The following is a 7,424-nucleotide window of genomic DNA, read 5'->3' as shown; positions in this document are numbered from 1 at the left end:
TATGAGGCCTCCTGAGTGGTTAACAGAGCCCACTTCATCAGACAATTCCACTGGGGATAGAGTTGCCCAAGGACATGCTTCTTACAGAATGCATTAGAAATTGAAATTCAGCTGCAGAAAAATGACTGAGCTAGAAAGCCTGGACGTAGAATGTGTCCATGAGAATCTTTTCCTGAGAACATACTGGCCTTTCATCAATGTCAAGTCCCCAGGAAGCATTAGCAAACAAGAGGTGGATTGATGTTCCCCACTCAGAGTAAATCCATGGATAGAACAGTCCAGACAGGCAGTGGAAGGTCCCACAACCTGAGTGGCTGTATATTACAGCTTCTCAGTGCAAGTCAGTGTGATTTAGCAGCACAGTCTGTGTATGTGTCAGCTTGTGTTAAGCACACCCTCCCTTTTTCCACTAAGAGAAATTGCTCACACATGAGCCTAGATGTTATTAGCTGGAGGAAAAAATATCCAATAGAAAACATACTGAGTGTATTTTAATTTTCAGGGTATCCTGTGGGACCATGTATTAGTTTCCATGTACGATGTCTAAGGCATCATAAATTAGATGGTTTAAAACAACAAATAAACTATCTCACAGTTCTGGAGATACCAAGACACTGGCAGAGCTATATTCCCTCTGAGAGTATTGGGGAGAATGCTTCCCACCTTTTCTTACTCAGCAATGCCTGGCAAACCTCAGCTTTGATGCACCACTCCCCTTTCTGCCTCTGCAGTCACATGACTCTGTCCTTGCTCTGTGTCTTTGTCTTCACATGTTTTTTCTTTTCTTATAAGGACATCTGTCATATTGAATTAGGGCCCGCCTTAATGAGCTCATCTTAACTTGGTTTTATCTGCTAAAACCCAATTTCCAAATAAAGTCACATTCACAGGTACCAGCAGTTAGGACTTCAACCTATCTTTTAGGAGACACTTTTGAACCCAAATCAGACCACTTTGGAATGGCTGTAATGCAACCATCCCAAACTGGGTAGGTTCATCACTGGCTCAAGCAGCCTTGTTGGTGTTTTAGCTGTTTTCATGTTCTCCACTGTACTTCTCCGGACTCCACACCACACCATTCCACACCACACCACACTGTCCTGTGCCACCCTGGCCTTATACGCCCAGTCTCTTGGCTCAGGTGTGCCCACCTACGCACGTCCACAACCTACTCTAGGTGTCCACCATCAGGCATGCGGGAGGGTGGAAAAACCTGATACTTTTTACTTACCCTAGAGAGGCTGAAGCAAAGCATCTAGATAAATAGGGTGCAAGCTATAAAACACTTGGTTGCAGAAGACAAAGGAAGAGATTAATAGGATAATGTGGCCAACAGTAGTGGATTGATTCAATTCATTACATAAAAACTAAGTATATGTTGGAATTAACAGCAGGAAGGTTTGTGTCTCTAAAGTCACGAGGGTGAAGTTCATATTGCAGCGCATAACAGGGGGAGCAGCAAATGAGGAATCCAAGACCAGTGGCCGAAGCAAGTATTTCAGGACATGTAGCTGTGCAGAGACAAGAAAGCTATTTGACAGGACACTGATTCTAAGCGGGCCCTTTGATGTTGAGGATTTGGACACATCTAAAATTTACTGATGCCTCTTCCTACCAAATGGCCCCTGGTTCATATACCTACTGTGGATGAGAATACACAACACTAGCACCTCCAAGTCGGTGGTATGATTATGTTTGGGAGTAGGTGGCTCTTCACTGATAACGAAAGTATCAAAGTCTGTGAAGAGGTGGTTTGAGTTGGGAGGGGTTTGTTAAAGAAGCTACAGTGAGAAGCATGTTTTCTCTATAAATTGTTATGAGAACTGATTCCTGGAAACCAGGTTTGGTTTAGTCCATGGTACCTACAGGCATCAAGGACCCAGTAAAACCTCCTACCATTTGCAACTTACTTGTCTTTGTCTTTCCCGTAGCACCCGTATCAGTCAGTGATCTCCTGAGAAAAAGAGCCAAAAGGATACACATGTACATAAAAGAGATTCATTTCGAGGAATTGGTTCACACTTTGTGGGGGCTTGGCAAGTCCAAAATCTGAGTTCCAAGCCAGCAGGCTGAAAACTCAGACAAGTAGCTGACGTTGATGTCTTGAGGTGAATTTCTCCTCCAAGAAAGGTCTGGGTTTGTTCCTAAGACCTTCAACTGATTGGATAAGATCCACCTGCATTATCATATGTGATCTTAAAATCAACAGATTATAGATGTTCACCATGTGTACACGGACCTTCACCACAACCCCCAGATTAGTGTTTAATCAAGTAGACAAGACTATTGCCTAGCCACACTGACATGTGAAACTAACCGTCATATCCTTCTATTCCTGAGAAACTCCCTGAAAGGTCTTTCTTAGAGGCCAGAGTTGCTGAAAAAAGGGTGCAGTTCATGTCACAGAAATCAGGTAAATGTCTACTTTACAGGGATAGACATGGATTTAGGTATTTATAGAATATTATTTTCATTACAAAATCTACTTGGTAAATGGAGTTAGTAGCCACATTGGCCCATAGAATGATAAATGCTTGTGTTCTTTCTAAAAGTGAAATTTGAACCTTGATGTACATTGCTCATTCATGATAGAAAAACATCAGACCCAGGCTGTGGCAATTAACTCATTATCTTATAAGCAATGCTACCTATCATTATCTGCAGTTGTCATTAACCTCCTTTCTCCTTAGAGGAGATTTTAATACAAGGTAGATCAGTTTCTCTTACTGTTCAATAGAGCATTTAATTATCAAAGGATCAAAGCATCTTGTTATATTGTTGCTGTGCAGCAGCCTCCAAGGGGATTATGAAGGACAACTTAAGTGTAATTTCCTGAAAGAAAAGGCTGTCAACAAAAAATTAGAGCACAGAGGATGACAGCTTGAGAATCATAGCATGTCTATTTCCATATTCCTGACATAAAACTAAGATAATTTGCAACCAGAAAAGCATCCAAACAAAGCAAGAATTTTTTCCTATACACATAGTGAACACTTGACAATGTCACCAAAGGTGCCCACTTGAGGTTGCCAAAGACTGTTACTAGCTTTGAACATTTTAGTTCAGGTCATGGATCTGTACACTAAGGTAGATAGGGAAATACACACACACACACACACACACACACACTCCTGCAATTAAATGAGGGTTAAGATCCTTCATTCCCTAATCATATTCCTTCCACTCAGAGGTGATTTTATTACAGCTTCTCTAGAGAAGATTCTTTTTGAAATTGAAATGACATAATATGCCAGCAGAAAGATAGGAAACTTGCAGTTGAATATACAAAGGTGTCATTTAGAACTCATCCTTCCAAGACAAAACCAGCTCGCTTTCATACAGAACCTTGACAGGTTTGTGCAATGGCTGAAACAATACAGATAGACATTTAACATGAGTAATAGAAAAGAAATCCTGGAGCCACCTTTCCTGTTTATATTTCCCATATCCGAATTGCATATATGATTAAAAGATGTCACTCAACTACATTTCAATTTTTCTGCCAGCTGTATTTATTACTAAACTTCAGAAATGTTCCAGGCAAGATAATTTACTGAACAGGTTTTGCATCTGCCATTAGAAATTGACAAGTATCCAGCAGCACATTTTATTCTCTCTCTCAGAGATCATTTATTTCAAGACAGTGTGTTTTTGATAAGCAGACTATGTTTGGGTCTTTGGTGTATCATACAGAATATAACAACCCCTTCTTACAGAGATTTAAATGTTTTTATTATTGGGCCTATGAAGAAAAAAAATGTGGGTTATATTAGTGAAGGGGATTATTTTTTATTACATAAATATTTTATGATATCTATTTTCCATTTCTTGCTCTGACACTTTATTAGCACTGACTCTTATTCATTCCATGCTTGATATAAATTAAATGCAAGATTTTGATGTGTGTGGTTGCAAGGCCTTGCGGGCATAGAATCTCTTCTCTAGGATTACAATTATTTAACTTCTCCTAGGATTAATTTGCCTAACCACAGTCCCTAAGCTATCCAAGAAAGAGATAATTTGGAAATGTAGCAGTAGGCTTTAGATGTGATAACTCACAACCTCCTATATATGTAGTTTGTGGGAGCTCAAAGGCAGGGTTCACCAGGAGACATTTTATAAGGGGCTTGTGAAATTGAATATAGTCAAACTCTCCACTGTTCAGAGGTTGGTACTCTTGTCTAGGGACTTCATTACTTGCTGGCACCTCTGTGTGTGGCGAGGGGCTTGGGCAGGTGGAGAAACCCCCACACCATACTGACTACTTGTTAGCAACTGGAATAAAATGTGGTCACAGCAGCTGAAACAAGCACTGCCCTCCTCTGGGACATGTGCTGGCTCTCCCCTTCACAGTTATCATCACGGCATTGATCTGGCTGTCATTATTTTTCCAAGTTTCTCCCACAAGAAAAAGAGTACGCAATGGTAGAAATGCTTAAACAAATGGTGTGATTAGGAATGGTGACGATAATTGAGAACAAGGTTGGAAAGACAGACTAGATTGGATGTCAGAAAGACTCACAAAACTGAAGAATGTGGATGTTTTCTGAAGTGGTTTACAAATCCCTTTTCAAAGGAAAAAATTATCCCTAACCCCCATGTTCACTTAAATCATAAACTAGAGACATACACACATTCCCAAGTGCTCACACATATATGCATGCATGCATATTGTGCAAGTAATGTGTGAGTGTGTGTGTGTGTGTGTATTAGGCATATGTAAAAACTTCCTACCCATATTACATGGCCCCCTGAAGCTCTTGGTCCTGCTCAATCTTCATTCCGAGATCAAGGCTTAGGAGTACACCCTTTCTGGAATATTTCTGGGCTTGTGCCAGAAAGAACAAAGGGAGAGGATGGAAATGTAATGGCTCCTAAAGCTTTGACCTGAAAGGGGCACATTATCACTTCCATTTTATTTGGCAAATCAAGTGGCAAGGCCAAACCTAAATTTGGGAGGGTGGGAAGTATAATTTACCCACTTAAAGGAGCCAGTATGGAGAGACAGGAAATATATTTGAAAATAAGAGCATCTATATGTGAAACAGAAAACCAGACTTAAACTTTATTTGCTTGTAGAGCCAATGTGAATCTAAAGTCACAACAATTCCATAGGAAATGTATAAAACCAAAAGGGTGCAAATGAGGATTTATTTGTAGTGGTTAATGTTTTACTGAAACTAAAACACTACTTACTATGAAAAAAAAATGTTACAAAGACCTCAGATTCTTTTTTTGATTTTCCTGTGTTGCTGCTATTCCTTATGCTTTATTTAGGCAAGCCTTGTCTGCCCTTGACATGCAGTGATATATGCTCCCCATACTTTTCTCTACCAAAGCTACCACACTGAGAATTTACCTTCAAACAATTCATTGCCACAGCATTTGGTTTTCACATAGATCAAACTCATCACTACAATTAAAATCCACTTCTATTCATTTTTCATTAACTCATGATATTTTAAGTCATACAACCAGGCACCAACATTATAAAGATATGTGTAACACAGACAGAGAAATTTTGTGATAAGACAGGCAGGGCACACTTATATTACTTGATGCAGAATATACTTACATTATTTTTAATAGATTTTAAATTTACATTAAAACACAAAATTCTATGAACACCTAAACAGCCTACGTATGACCTGGGTCACTGCAATAGATGAAAGGGAGTCACTGGATTTAAAGTCAAGGACCTTTATAATCATATTTATTTGAGGAAAGATCATGTTTAAGAAAGCAATGGGAACCAGTATGGAGGCACAGCAGTAAGGAAAAGTGAACATAAAGATGGTATGAAAAAAAATGGAATGCTAGGAAACAACCCAAATGGCCAAAAATAGATGACTGGATCAAGATGTGGTACATACACACAATGGAATATTACTCTGCGATCAAAAAAGATAAACACATGCAATTTGCAGCAACATGGATGGCGCTGGAAGGGATCATGCTCAGCGAAATAAGCCAAAAAGAAAAAGAAAAATACCGGATGGTCTCACTCATAGCAGGAATCTAGAAAACTTAAATAAGGGATCAGGAAAAAGAATAACTATAAGAAAGAAAATATCAAAATCAACAAATAACTATGAACAAGAGACACTCTATGGCGGGTGGGGGCGGGAAAAGGAGGGTTTGGGGTAAAAATAAGGGGGTTGTAATTGCATGGGGAATATAAAAATAAAATTTAAATTAAAAAAAAAATGGAATGCTAGAAACTAAGTGTTTAACAAGCTAACTTGAAACCTAGAGAAGGAAACTTTGAAAAAGTAGTGAGGATTTCTGATACATAAAATGTCCATGGCAGTCTCTTCCAAATAAGTAAAACTCTCCACTAATAGATATCTGGGTCCATGATTTATCACAAAATCTGGAAAGAACACTGAGCAAAGGTCTGAGTTCAAGTCCTGGCTCGATGTCAGTGATAGGACAGGCAGGACACATTTATATTACTTGATGCAGAATATACTTATATTATTTTTAAAAGAAACATATATATAGAAATTATACAGGAATATATAAGAAGTATAGAAAAGAAGTTTTAAATTCAATTCAACAAATATTTATTAGGTATCTATCCTATGTAGGGAGGAAATCTGTATGATACAAAGGTGTTCTGATTTGGGGACTGATATAGATTTTATCCCTTCTTCCTTCTTCTGGAGTCTAGGCAGCTTAAAAACAGAGCAATAGGATGGAGAATTTTGTATGGAACTCACGTCTGAGCAGGAGCTAGTCACTCTTGTAGCATAATATGCTACAGAATATAATCTAGAAAAGAACTTTTATCTGAAAGAGCTTCTTGTAGAAAGTGGGGTCCTGCAACAGCATGGAGACTTGTTATTCTTTGGTGAGTTTTATCTCCTACATCTGATTTTTTCTTTGGAGGGTCTGTCTTTCCTATTCCATCACACCCTTGGTGCTAGGACTTCCTCTTGACCTTACAAAGCCTCACGGCAGTGAATGACTACTCATCCCAAGGGTGGTGACAAAGGAGGATAAAGAAACTTGAAAGGGTGAGATCCGGCCACAAGGTCAAAGGACTAAGCTGAGGCGGCAGGAAAGTAATGAGAGAAAAGGTCAAAGGGGATTCTGTCTGCTGCTGAAGGGAGCAGCCCCATGTTCCCAACCCTCTTACCCCTCCCCCCACATTGAAAGAAAGAGTGCATGAGTGGAGGCCCCAGACCGGTGGACAGCACATGCCAACAAATCAGTGAGAGAAGGGACTCTTGTCCCAGTTGGTTGGGTTATGTCCCTAGAGCCTGAAATGAAGAACTAACTGAACATTTTCTGGAGGTCAGTGTGTGTGCAAGGGAAGACTAGGGAAGGCTTACTCAGGCAAGGAAAGGCTAAACCCATCACCTTCATGTTTTTTCAGTCCAGTCACTGGCAAATGCCTGAGTTCTGACAGTGGCAAAGGC

Source organism: Talpa occidentalis, unplaced genomic scaffold (genome assembly GCF_014898055.3).
Source record: "Talpa occidentalis isolate TD23 unplaced genomic scaffold, MPIMG_talOcc4v2.1 talOcc4.11, whole genome shotgun sequence".
NCBI lineage: Eukaryota > Metazoa > Chordata > Mammalia > Eulipotyphla > Talpidae > Talpa > Talpa occidentalis.
This window is presented reverse-complemented; position numbering follows the sequence as displayed.